Raw genomic sequence first — 14,569 nt, forward strand, 5'->3', positions numbered from 1 at the left:
CAGGTAACGATTCCAACCAATCTTTGGCTTCTCCCTTTAAAGTCCAGGGAAATAACATGAGATATATCTGTTCATCCTCAACTTCTCTTATTTTAAATAGTGTGCAGATCCTATTAAAGGTACGTAGATGTTCATTTGGATCTTCCTTCGGCGCACCACTAAATTGGCATTGATTAGTCACCATGTGTAGAATTTGTCCTTTGATTTCATAATCTGGCGCATTAATGTCTGGATGAGTAATTGCGTGACCTTGGCCAGTGCGTTTAGCTCTCATTCGGTCTTCCATACTTAAAGGTTCCAGATTCTCCATAATTGAATTTGTTGAATCGGAATCACAAGAGGATTCTGATTTAATGGTTCGTTCCTCAACAATCTCTGTTTGAATGATTGGTGGTTCCGGAGGAAAGTTTAGTGGTTCAGGATCTATGAATCGTCCCTGAATATTCTCCGGATTCTCAATTGTGAGGTCGGGTTCAAAAAATGGATTATCGGAAATTTGAACTGGAGTACTTGGTCGACTGGATGACGATTCTAAAGAAAAATCAACGGCGGTAATATTTGCTAAATGTCTTGATCTAGTTACAGGTGGTGAACGTACAAAAGGTGGTGAACGTCTTGCTCGGTGCATTCACTGAATATCCTATTAGTTTTTTAAAAGGAAAGAAAAATTATAATAAGTTATCCAATCAATAGACTTTTCTGATTTTGCCCACGTTTCGAATAGCCAAAAGATGCAGCAGAGGGGTAGGATTCGTTTGGTCTCAATATAATTGAGGACTGTTTAGCTCCAATAAGCCGGTCCACGTACAAATCCAACTATTACTACGAACCAGAAAATTTTGATGTCTATCAATTTAACCACTTAAAATAAATTTTCGTAATTTTAAGAAATTTAGATAAGAAGTAGAATAAAAATCTATGTCCTAAAACTAGAATAGCGAGAAATAAGAAAGAAAAAGAGTTCGTCGAAAAAGGTCGAAAAAGAAAAATGGTTGAAAAATAAAAGGTGACGGAAAAATAAAAGAAACTTATAAAACTTAAAAACAATTGACTAACCTAACCTTATTACTACAACTAACTTAAAATTATAATCGCAAATTGAGATTACTAATTGGAATGATAATTGATACATAGGAAAAAGTCGTCTAAAAATATTAAAGCTTACAGGAAAAACTAAATCCCAAATGGAAATAACTTAAAAAGAAACTAAAACTTAAAAAGGCGTCGCAAAATTCTAAAGCACCTAAATCTTAGTCTAAAGAAAAAGCACTTAAGGAATTCTACGGCAAAGCCTAAAAATCTAGAAGTAAAAATAACTATGGCAAAAACTAAGTTTAAAACTAAATATGAGCGAAAAATACAAATATTATGCTAAAACAATTAAAAAGGGATAAAATATAAAAATATACAAAAAGTTGTAAAAATTACAATTTTTATAAAATATTATTTTTATATTATTTATTTATTAAAACTATTAATTTTACAATTTAATTAAACTAATTTAACTAAAATATAAATTAAATAAAAAGTAAAACTAATTATAATAATAATAATTAACTAGGGTTAATAATAATAATAATTAATAATTACCCGTAATAAATGCTAAATTAGGGTTCTGTCGGTGTCAGGGTAGCTCCGCGAGTTGCGGTATTCTAAGCAGCAAACCCCGCGAGTCGCGGGGTTCCAAAATTCAACTCTGGAACAGTTCAAAATTTGACGCGTTTTTTTATTTTATTTTCTGTTTTATATTTTTCTGTTTTAAAATCTAAATATTTATATAATAAAAACTTATATTTAAAAACTAAAATAAAAATAGAACTACTTTATAATTTTATAAATAAAAATCGTAAAACTAGATTTATATATATATTTTATTTTTATATTTTTTTTTCGGTTTTTTTTTATGTTTTAAATAAAAACAAAATAATTAAATAAAACTTATATAAAAATAAAGAAACTTTATAAAACTTAAATATTTAACAAAATCTTAAAAATACTTATATTTTTGTTTTTCTTTTTATATTTTTGAATATTTAAAACGTATTTTTATAAAAACGAATTTTAATAAAAGTAAACTAAAAATCTTTTTTTTATATTATTAGCGTTGCTTCCGGCTTTTAAGCTAGATTGTTCCCCGGCAGCGGCGCCAAAAATAACTTGATGTGGTAGCGAGTTGTATATAAAATAGCTATTAATTTTAGCAGGAAATACTATTAAATACGATACAATTTTACACAAGATATTTATTTATTTAGAGAATGGATATACTTAAACCTTGCTACAACACTTATAGGCAGTGTACCTAATCGTACAGTAGTGTAGTTTTTAGTAAGTCCGGTTCGTTCCACAGGGAAAATCTTTAAACAAAGCTTAACGCTATATTAGTTTACTTTTATAAAAATACAAATATATATATATAAGTAATATTATTATTATAAAGGGGGGTTTTTACCGTTTAATGACCGGTTTGTCGATTTTAAAACTTTAGTTGCAGTTAAAACCAAATGTAAAATATTAAAAATAAATACAAGACTTAAATTAAAGCGTAAAGTAAATAACGATAATGAAATTGCGAATAATAAAAGTGCGATAAAATAAACTTGCGATAATTAAAAAGTACGATAATTAAAAGTGCAATTAAATACAATAACAATAAAAATGCGATAATTAGAAGTGAAATTAAATATAAAATAAAGGAAATTAAATATGAAATAAAAGAATTATGCTTATTTAAACTTCCGTAATCATGATGTTTGACGTGTTGATTTTAGTTTTATGCCCAAGGGTTAATTGTCCTTTGTCCTGGATTATTTAATATGTCCGTCTGGTTTTTGTCCATAACAGTCCATCAGTCATAAATATAAAGTGCGAGTGTCCTCGTCAAATTATCCTTATACCCGAAGTTAAATATTCTAACTAATTGGGGACTTAAACTGTAACAAGATTTTAATACTTTGCTTAATAATTACACCAGGATGTCGACTGAGTGTAACCCAAGGTTTTAATATTTTGTTATCAATTATACCAAGTGTCCTTGTACATAATTTCACCCCTGTTTTAATTATTCTAGTGGCTATTAATCCATTCCCGTGTCTGGTTAAATGAACGATTATTCGTACATATAAATACCCCGCCCATCGTGTCCGATCGAGTGTATATGGTAATTTATAGGGACGCCCAATTGTAAATCTTTATATTAACATTAACAAACTATCATTTAGTTAAACAAATATAAAGTCCATTAATAGCCCATAGTCTAATTTCCACAAGTGTCGTTCTTTTGTCCAAACCCCAATTATGGTACAAAGCCCAATTACCCAATTTTAGTAATTAGCCCAACATCATGATTACTTCGTTTTAAATAAGCATAATAATAACTTAGCTACGAGACATTAAATTAAAAAGGTTGAACATAACTTACAATGATTAAAAATAGCGTAGCGTTACACGGACAGAATTTCGACTTACACCCTTACAACATTTGCTAACATACCCTAATTATTAGGATTAAAATTAAAATTAAAATTAAAATATAAATTATATATATATATATATATTTACGTATATATATAGAGAGGATGGATATATATGTTGGATTTTTGAGATCAGAATTCGTTTGCTTTTATAGGGAGTTTCAAACTTTGGGGCTCCGCGACTCGCGGCCCTTTTTGCCTTCAAACTTCGCGAGTCGCGGAGTTTGTAAATACAGCTCACAAAATTTGGAGTCTTTCTTGCCGACCGTTTTTTATTATTTATATAATATATAAATAATTATAAGAATTATTTAAATATTATATTATATTTATGTGCATAGTTGACTTGTAATTTTTAGTCCGTTGCGTCGAGCGTTGAGAGTTGACTCTGGTCCCGGTTCCGGATTTTCGAACGTCCTTGCGTACAATTTAATATCTTGTACTTTGCGTTTTGAATCTTGTACTCTTGTAATTTCGAGACGTTTCTTATCAATAATTGGAACCTCTTTGATTGTATTTTGTACTTTTGAGCTTTTTGGTCGTTTGCGTCTTCAATTCGTCGAATCTGTCTTTTGTCTTCACCTTTTATTATTTAAACGAATATCACTTTTAAATAGAACAATTGCAACTAAAAGCTTGTCTTTCTTGAGGAATAATGCTATGAAATATATGTTCGTTTTTAGCATTATCAACAATATATCACAAAATCATCATTCCCTTCAGGTAATGACAATATAGGTGCCGTAGTTAACTTTTTCTTCAACAATTGAAACGCTTTTTCTTATTCATCATTCCATTCAAATTTCCTCCCTTTATGCGTTAATGCAGTCAAGGGTTTTGCTATTTTGGAAAAATCTTGGATGAATCTCCTGTAATAACCAGCTAGCCCTAAAAATTGGCGTATGTGTTTCGGAGTTTTCGGGGTTTTTCACTTTTCAACGGTTTCAATCTTTGCTGGATCTACCTGAATACCTTCTTTGTTCACTATATGACTGAGGAATTGAACTTCTTCCAACCAAAATGCACACTTTGAAAACTTAGCGTACAGTTTTTCTTTTCTCAGCAACTCTAACACTTTTCTCAAATGTTCTTCGTGAAGATCATTCTTTGAGTAAATAAGTATGTCATTGATGAAAACAATGACAAACTTGTCAAGATATGGCTCACACACTCGGTTCATGAGGTCCATGAACACAGCTGGTGCGTTAGTCAATTCAAAAGGCATAATCATAAACTCGTAATGACCGTAACGCGTCCTAAAAGCAGTCTTCAGAATGTCATCCTCTTTCACCCACATTTGGTGATATGCAGAACGTAAATCGATCTTCGATTAAACCGACGAGCCTTGTAGTTGATCAAATAAGTCATCGATTCTCGGTAATGGGTAACGGTTCTTGATGGTAAGTTTGTTCAACTCTTGGTAGTCGATACACAACCTGAATGTACCATCTTTCTTCTTGACAAACAGAACAGGACCTCCCCATGGTGATGTACTTGGTCGAATGAAACCACGCTCTAAAAGTTCCTATAACTGACTTTGTAATTCTTTCATTTCACTGGGTGCGAGTCTGTATGGAGCACGAGCTATTGGTGCAGCTCCTGGTACAAGGTCTATTTGAAATTCAACGGATCGATGTGGGGGTAATCCCGGTAATTCTTTCAGAAATACATCGAAAAATTCTTTTGCGACGGGAACATCACTGATGTTCTTTTCTTCAGGTTTAACTTCCTCGATGTGTGCTAGAATGACGTAACAACCTTTTCTTATTAGTTTTTGCGCCTTCAAACTACTAATAAGATTTAACTTCGCGTTGTTCTTTTCTCCGTATACCATTAAAGGTTTTCCTTTTTCACGCATAATGCGAATCACATTTTTGTAACAAACGACCTCTGCTCTTACCTTCTTCAACCAGTCCATGCCAATTATTACATCAAAACTTCCTAACTCGACTGGTATTAAATCAATCTTAAACGTTTCATCACCCAGTTTAATTTCTCTATCCCGACATATATTATCTGCTGAAATTAATTTACCATTTGCTAATTAGAGTAAAAATTTATTATCCAAAGGCATCAATGGAAAATTTAATTTAGCACAAAATTCTCTACTCATATAGCTTCTATCCGCACCCGAATCAAATAAAACATAAGCAGATTTATCATCAATAAGAAACATACCCGTAACAAGCTCCAGGTCTTCCTGTGCTTCTGCCGCATTAATATTGAAAACTCTTCCACGGCCCTTCCCATTAGTATTCCCTTGATTCGGGCAATTTCTAATAATGTGGCCTGGTTTTCCACATTTATAACAAACAACGTTGGTATTACTTGCTCCGACACTATTCGTTCCGGCATTACTTGTTCCAACACTATTTGTTCCTTTAGTTCTGTTAAACTTTGGTCCGTAGACCTCACACTTTGTCGCGCTATGACAATTTCTTTTACACCTGTTGTAAAATCTCGTGCAAAACCCCTGATGATTTTCTTCACACCTATGACATGGCTGTTTTTGGTTTTTGTTGCCGTTGTTGTTATTGAGGTTGTTGTTGGGATTGTTATTGTTGTTGAAACGGTTGTTGTAGTTGTTGTTGTTGTTGGGATGTTTGTTGTAGTTATTGTTAGGATTGCAGTTATTGTTGCGATTGTTATTGCGGTTGTTGGGATAGTTGTTGCGATTGTGGTTGTAATTGTTATTGTTGTTGTACTGGTGACTCTTGTCACCGTTTTCCTCCCACTTCCTCTTGAGTTGTTTCGTATTGGCTTCTTCGGTCGCCTGCTCTTTAATTCTTCCCTCAATCTGATTTATGAGTTTATGAGTCATTCGACTTGCCTTTTATAAGAATATATTACATCAAAAATAAGTTTCTTGAATGCAGTTTTTACATAATATCATACAAGCATGGACTCCAAATCTTTTCCTTATTTTAGTATGCAACAGCGGAAGCTCTTAATAATCACCTGAGAATAAACATGCTTAAAACGTCAACAAAAATGTTGGTGAGTTATAGGTTTAACCTATGTATTATCAAATCATAATAATAGACCACAAGATTTCATATTTCAATATACATCCCATACATAGAGATAAAAATCATTCATATGGTGAACACCTGGTAACCGACATTAACATGATGCATATAAGAATATCCCCTATCATTCCGGGAAATCCTTCGGACATGATAAAAACGAATTCGAAGTACTAAAGCATCCGGTACTTTGGATGGGGTTCGTTAGGCCCAATAGATCTATCTTTAAGATTCGCGTCAATTAGTAGATCGATTTACTAATTCTTAGGCTACCAAGCAAAAGGGGCATATTCGGCTTCGATCATTCACCCATATAATGTAGTTTCATTTACTTGTGTCTATTTCGTAAAACATTTATAAAACTGCATGTATTCTCATCCCAAAATATTTGATTTTAAAAGTGGGACTATAACTCACTTTCACAGATTTTTACTTCGTCGGGAGTAAGACTTGGCCACTGGTCGATTCACGAACCTATAACAAATATATACATATATATATATATATATATATATATATATATATATATATATATATATATATATATATATATATATATATATATATATATATATATATATATCAAAGTATGTTCAAAATATATTTACAACATTTTTAATACATTTTGATGTTTTAAGTTTATTAAGTCAGCTGTCCTCGTTAGTAACCTACAACTAGTTGTCCATAGTTAGATGTACAGAAATAAATTGATATATATATTATCTTGAATCAATCCACGACCCAATGTATACACGTCTCAGACTAGATCATAACTCAAAGTATATATATTTTTGGAATCAACCTCAACCCTGTATAGCTAACTCAAACATTATTGCATATAGAGTGTCTATTGTTGTTCCAAATAATATATATACATGGGTCAATATGATATGTCAAAACATTTGCATACGTGTCTATGGTATCCCAAGATTACATAATATATTAGAATACATGTATAATACAATATAAGTTAGCTAGGATATGATTTGTATAGAATTGTTACAATATTTCCCGTAGCTACAACAATAAAAAAATATCCAATCTTGTTTTACCCATAACTTATTCGTTTTAAATCCGTTTTGAGTGAATCAAATTGCTATGGTTTCATATTGAACTCTATTTTATGAATCTAAATAGAAAAAGTATAGGCTTATAGTCAGAAATATAAGTTACAAGTCATTTTTGTAAGAGGTAGTCATTTCAGTCGAAAGAACGACGTCTTGATGACCATTTTGAAAAACATACTTCCACTTTGAGTTTAACCATGATTTTTGGATATAGTTTCATGTTCATAAGAAAAATTATTTTTCCAGAAGAACAACTTTTAAATCAAAGTTTATCATAGTTTTTAATTATCAAACCCAAAACAGCCCGCAGTGTTACTACGACGGCGTATGTCCGGTTTTACGGTGTTTTTCGTGTTTCCAGGTTTTAAATCATTAAGTTAGCATATCATATATATATATATATATATATATATATATATATATATATATATATATATATATATAGAACATGTGTTTAGTTGATTTTAAAAGTCAAGTTAGAAGGATTAACTTTTGTTTGCGAACAAGTTTAGAATTAACTAAACTATGTTCTAGTGATTTCAAGTTTAAACCTTCGAATAAGGTAGTTTTATATATATGAATCGAATGATGTTATGAACATCATTACTACCTCAGGTTTTGTGGATAAACCTACTGGAAATGAGAAAAATAGATCTAGCTTCAAAGGATCCTTGGATGGTTTGAAAGTTCTTGAAGCAGAATCATGACACGAAAACAAGTTCAAGTAAGATTTCCACTCGAAATAAGATTGTTATAGTTATAGAAATTGAATCAAAGTTTGAATATGAGTATTACCTTGTATTAGAAAGATATCTTACTGTAATTAAGAAAGATTTCTTGAGGTTGGATGATCACTTTACAAGATTGGAAGTAAGCTAGCAAACTTGGAAGTATTCTTGATTTTATGAAACTAGAACTTATAGAATTTATGAAGAACACTTAGAACTTGAAGATAGAACATGAGAGAGATCAATTAGATAAAGAAAATTGAAGAATGAAAGTGTTTTTAGGTGTTTTTGGTCGTTGATATATGGATTAGATATAAAGGATGTGTAATTTTGTTTACATGTAAATAAGTCATGAATGATTACTAATATTTTTGTAATTTTATGAGATATTTCATGCTAGTTGCTAAATGATGGTTCCCACATGTGTTAGGTGACTCACATGAGCTACTAAGAGCTGATCATTGGAGTGTATATACCAATAGTACATACATCTAAAATTTGTGTATTGTACGAGTACGAATACGGGTGCATACGAGTAGAATTGTTGATGAAACTGAACGAGGATGTAGTTGTAAGCATTTTTGTTAAGTAGAAGTATTTTGATAAGTGTCTTGAAGTCTTTCAAAAGTGTATGAGTACATATTAAAACACTACATGTATATACATTTTAACTGAGTCGTTAAGTCATCGTTAGTCGTTACATGTAAATGTTGTTTTGAAACCTTTAGGTTAACGATCTTGTTAAATGTTGTTAACTCATTGTTTATTATATCTAAAGAGATGTTAAATTATTACATTATCATGATATTATGATATATTAATATATCTTAGTATGATATATATACAGTTAAATGTTGTTACAACGATAATCGTTACATATATGTCTCGTTTCGAAATCATTAAGTTAGTAGTCTTGTTTTTACATATGTAGTTCATTGTTAATACACTTAATGACATGTTTACTTATCATTTATTATGATTAAACATAGTGTATCAATATCTTAATATGATTAATATGTATTTAGTAAGACGTTGTTATAACGATAATCGTTATATATATCGTTTCGAGTTTCTTAATTCGATAAACTCAATTTTATGTATATAACTCATTGTTAAAATACCTAATGAGATACTTACTTATCATAATATCATGTTAACTATATATATAATCATATATATGTCATCATATAGTTTTTAAAAGTTTTAACGTTCGTGAATCACCGGTCAACTTGGGTGGTCAATTGTCTATATGAAACCTATTTCAATTAATCAAGTCTTAACAAGTTTGATTGCTTAACATGTTATAAACACTTAATCATGTAAATTACAATTTCATTTAATATATATAAACATGGAAAAGTTCGGGTCACTACAAGTTAAACGTAACAATCAAATGAGATTTTCTTTTTGTTCAAAACAAGATACAGAGTATATTATAAGTAAAGTGAAAATCCTCTCTATCATGTCGATTTCATGTGAATAGTAAATTAATTAATTTCGTTTCATTTACTATTTATATGAATAGTAAATGAATTAATTTCGATTTACTATTTTGTTACTTGAGTAATATATATACATCATATATATTTTATTTGACGTCTCGGTGTATATGTGTGTGACCCCGAAGGCTCAAATGAAATTGGCCATATAGTTATATATTGTACCTTGCACATTAATCCTACGTAAAGTTAGCTTAATTGTAAATGTGTCAACTGAGTTAAGCAGTTGAAACTTTACCCAAGGTGTGCTTTCACTGCAGAAAGCCTTTTAATCAACTTTATTTGAAATAATTTATTACTATCAACTTATCAAGTAATATAATCATCTAATCATATTTGATACTCCAACCATCTATATTATTACTCCTATCTTTTTCCGCATAAAAAGTTTTTCAGGCCCTCCCAACTTGGCACACTAAATAAGCAGGGGCAGAGGGAGGGGGTCAAGTGGGGTCAGCAGTCCCCGATGATTTCGAAATTTTAGTGTAAATTTTTTCGGTTTTTCGATTTTGCCCCAGGTGAAATTTTTTTTTACCCCAAACCCTTCATATTTTGCCCCAAAACCTTCATATTTTTCCCTAAAACCTTCGTATTTTGCTCAAAAGCATCTAAATTTTGCTCAAAAAATTCTATATTTTGCCCCAAAATCTCTATATTTTGTCAAAAAAAAAATATCCTTACGTTTTAAAAAAAATATTGCCCCCGGTGATAAAATTTTCTGGATCCGCCACTGTAAATAAGTAAATAAGTACTATACCTTTTTGGCCCATTGCCTACCTGCCTGACCCGCCCGTTTTGCACCTCGAATATGTCATGGTATTATGGGAAATTGAAGATATTGACTTTTGTGCGTTGACTGCAGATAATTCAGCGTATTACTTCACATCAATTACAAGTGTAGCTTTGTTAGATTGTTGGACAGTTGGTTGGGTCATACTTTTTACCTGGTTCTTTTTGGGCACAAAATATTCTCTATGGCAGCTCGTCGGTGCAGCTATATGTGGGGTAGGCCTTTGTTTAGTGCTTCTTTCTGATTCTGGCGTTGCTGGTGGAGGTGATGATTTCGAGTAAACATTTAAATCATAAATGTTTGTTCATTCTAAATTAATTTAAAAAAATGGATTGATAGATGTGCTCATATTTCAGGTGGTTCGAATCCACTTTTGGGTGATATACTTGTAACTGGAGGAACGGTTTTCTTTGCACTCAGCAATGTTGGCCAGGTTGGAAAATATGCTTTTACTTCTTCCAGTTGTCAAGAGGCATTATTGAAGTGGTAAAATGGGTGGGTTGGGTAACACGTCAAAATGGGAACTTCTTTTGGTGTAGGTCAAACTAGTCAGGCTCGATTGTGCTGACCCACACAAGTGTTTTTATACATTTTTGAACTTATTAATATGCAAAGTATGATGATCAATTTTATAACATTACAACTCTTGTCTAGTTAACAATTTGTGAGGTTAATTAATATGATTGGTGCAATTCAATTGCCACATCATTTTGTGACATTGTTTTGTAATTGTTATTTGGTTCTAGCATTCCTCGCCTTTGAATGGTGTTTGAGTGTTCGACTCATTTGACCCAATCGTATTTATATGCTTTTTATATATATCTGCTTGTTTCATAGGAATTTTGTGCTAAGAAACACGGTCTTCTTGAAGTAATAACAATGCTTGGTCTGTTAGGAATGCTTTTTAGTGTAATTGAGATGTATCCTACTCAGCTACATATTTTTTTAGTTATAAGTACTATATCTATATCTATAATAAGTGAACATATATCAATTTCCATAACATAATTTAGTGCCATATTTGAGAGGAAGAGTCTGCAAGCAGTGACATGGTCTCCTGTGCTTGTAAGTGGCTACTATTAACACATTTGCATTCTCGTATAAATGGATTCATTTAATTTTTCTTATATATATATATATATATATATATATATTTTTTTTTTTCAGATACTAACATTTGCTGGTTACACGGTGACATTCTTTATTTTCTACACTTCAACACCTCTTATGCTTCAGGTTTGTCTTAATTCTTGACAACCTTATTTACTTTTTCGCAGTTTGAAAGAGTAAATTAGGTTTTGAGCAACAAAATAACTTGTACAAGCGTTTATTTTGCTGCTTTACGCATAGATGGTTTTATAATGACTCAAATAAATGTATGTAGAAAAGTGGTTCCATGTTATTCAACCTGTCACTCGTCACGGCTGATATGTGGGCTGTTGTCATTCGCATTTTATTCTACCGCCAACAGGTACAAATTTCATCTAGTGACTGTTGATTGTTTGTTTATCCTATCTTTAGTACTTAATTTTTGCACGTTGCATCCATGATTGAATACTTAAAGAGGTGGAATAAAAGGGTCACATCAAAACTCTGGTGTTGTTTGTTTTCTAAGATGTTTTTGTCTGAACATTGCGGACCATCTCTGTAGAGAAGATGTAGCCTAAAGGTCTATATGCTGAATAGTGAATACTGTTTGTTTATGTGTGCAAAATAACTTAATCATGTTTGCATCACTAAAAAACATATTTCTACGTCCGCCAGACAGAATAAGACATAATTTTATCTTATGTCTTTAGAACATTATTGTATCTTATGTCTTCAGAAAAACAAACAGCGTGCACTACAAACGTCTGCTGGAGCGCAGAGCCGCAGACATAAGACGTAATAAGATTTGCAGACAGAAAAACAAAGAACACCTTAAACTTATCATTAATGCAGACTGAAAAACAAAGAAGAATTATTGGCAACACGTAAGGTAGTATCGAATGAAGTTAGGACTTTACCAGTGTTGATTGGTCGTAATGGAAGAAGTTATTGCGACTGCGAGGCTCCCACGTGTGAAGGTTTTTGTAAATCGTGGTATGTTTTGAATAGACATGTTTCAAGAGATTTAATCAGCGAAGCTAATCCTAGGTCAAGAAAAAAGGCGAATGAGGCTTCCACTTCGGGTACTTATAAGCTTAAAGATCACATTGATGACTTGGATTACGGGGACGCAATTCAAAACTTGTTTTGTGGGTCTCAAGATGGTAGAGACAGTGGTTCATCGACAATCTGGAATGGAAAAATGTCTGTGGAGGCTTTCGCGGCATTCGATGAGATGATGACACGTTTGGCCGAGGAGAGCGAACCGGGAGATGGATCCGCCAATGTGTTATCTTATAAGATTGAGAATCGGTCTGGGAAGAACATTTTGAAAGAGACGGTTAATGGCAAGTTGAAAAGGGCGGGACCTAGAGGTTGATTTCACTTGGTTCGTTAGGTTTGGTTCGTGTTTTTATCTTGTAGTATTCGATTTAGTTTTGGTTAGTTTGTAAGGTTTTTCGGGTTGTTAGGGGAGGCTCGTTTATAAATAGTTTTCGTTAGTTGGTTGATTTCTATGTGGCGAACTTCCCCGCTTTCCCCTGTTTATTTGTATTCTTTGTTGATGGCGTTTTCTTTTGGAAAACAACCTCGTTTCTATATGAGTTTTCGTTTTTTCGCCAAAAAAAAAAAAAAAAAAAATCATGATAGTACTGCTTTGTACTCATACATGATGCATCATGTATATGTATATAATGTGTTATGTGTGAACATGATCAAAGTTGATTTTCCTAAGAACAAGCTCGGATCATGAAAGGCTCGCGAATCGCAATGTAAAAGTCACGGGGCGCGAGAACTGCAGGATTTTGGCCGAGAGCATTCTGTAGGCGCGAAGTCAAGCTTGCAGGTCGCGAGAATTGATTGATTTTGGCCGAGCACTTCTCGTAGGTCGCGAGATTGTGCTCGCAAGTTGCGAGGTCCTTTGTTGTGTCGTGGGTCGCGAGGCCGAGTCGGAGCTGCATTTGAATTAGATTAGGATGCAAATTGCTTTGATATCTATATAATGTAATCCTATTTTATTTGTAACCCTAAACACGAAAATAATAAAAATTTATCTCCGGTTGGCCGTGGACTAAACCAATCTATTTGATTAGATATAGCCATGTTATATTCTCTTGTCCTTTATGTTTTTTGCATTAGTATTACGTTTTCACTTATTAGTTTGTTGTCGGTGGGTTTGATAACTTGTAGGTTATCAAGTTCTTGTTGAGGCTCGCTAAATTCCCAACATAATGGATCAAAAGTGTTTGTGGGTAGACCTTGATTGTTTTGACCGGTTCAAGACTATGATACATAGGAACCTTTTTTGCTTGTTGCTTTGCTCCAACTTTCACTGAATAGTGTCTTATTTTTTGCTGCAGGTAGACTGGTTACACTATGTCTCGTTTTCGATAGTTGGTGTTGGGCTTTTCATATATTCCAAAACGTAAGTCTCTTCTTAACGTAATTGCCTTCTTTTCCTGTATATTTAAAAGTCGTTTAGATATAAATGCACAATCGTGTTTCTTTTCTCAGCGAGAAGAATCCCAATTCGTTACCAGAACCTGAAAACGGGACACCAAACCAACAGTACCGACTGGTTCATGACCAAGTAATGGAGAGTGCTGATGCCACACTATGATCTTATTCAAGTTAATTATTCATATAAGTTTATATTATTCATTGTTTTGGAGTCTAACTAATTGCTTTTTTTTTGTTGTTCTTCCATTATAAGAATATTGGAAGTATATGTACAGGATGTCATACAGATTCACTTGATATAAGTATGTTATAGTTTGACCAATCACAAAATGTACAGCTCTAGGCTGAATATAAATAAAACACATGACAATTTGGTCATAATGTCATATAATATGTAATACATATAATCACAGTTAGCCATTTGCATAGTACATAATCAA

At 32.3% G+C, this 14,569-nt stretch overlaps 1 pseudogene; it reads left to right on the top strand.

Moving 5' to 3' along the window:
* Positions 1-14,330, top strand: part of LOC139904017 (uncharacterized) — a 201,587-nt pseudogene extending 187,257 nt beyond the window's left edge.
* The last annotated feature ends 239 nt before the right edge of the window (positions 14,331-14,569 follow it).

This window comes from Rutidosis leptorrhynchoides, chromosome 4 (genome assembly GCF_046630445.1).
Source record: "Rutidosis leptorrhynchoides isolate AG116_Rl617_1_P2 chromosome 4, CSIRO_AGI_Rlap_v1, whole genome shotgun sequence".
Lineage (NCBI taxonomy): Eukaryota > Viridiplantae > Streptophyta > Magnoliopsida > Asterales > Asteraceae > Rutidosis > Rutidosis leptorrhynchoides.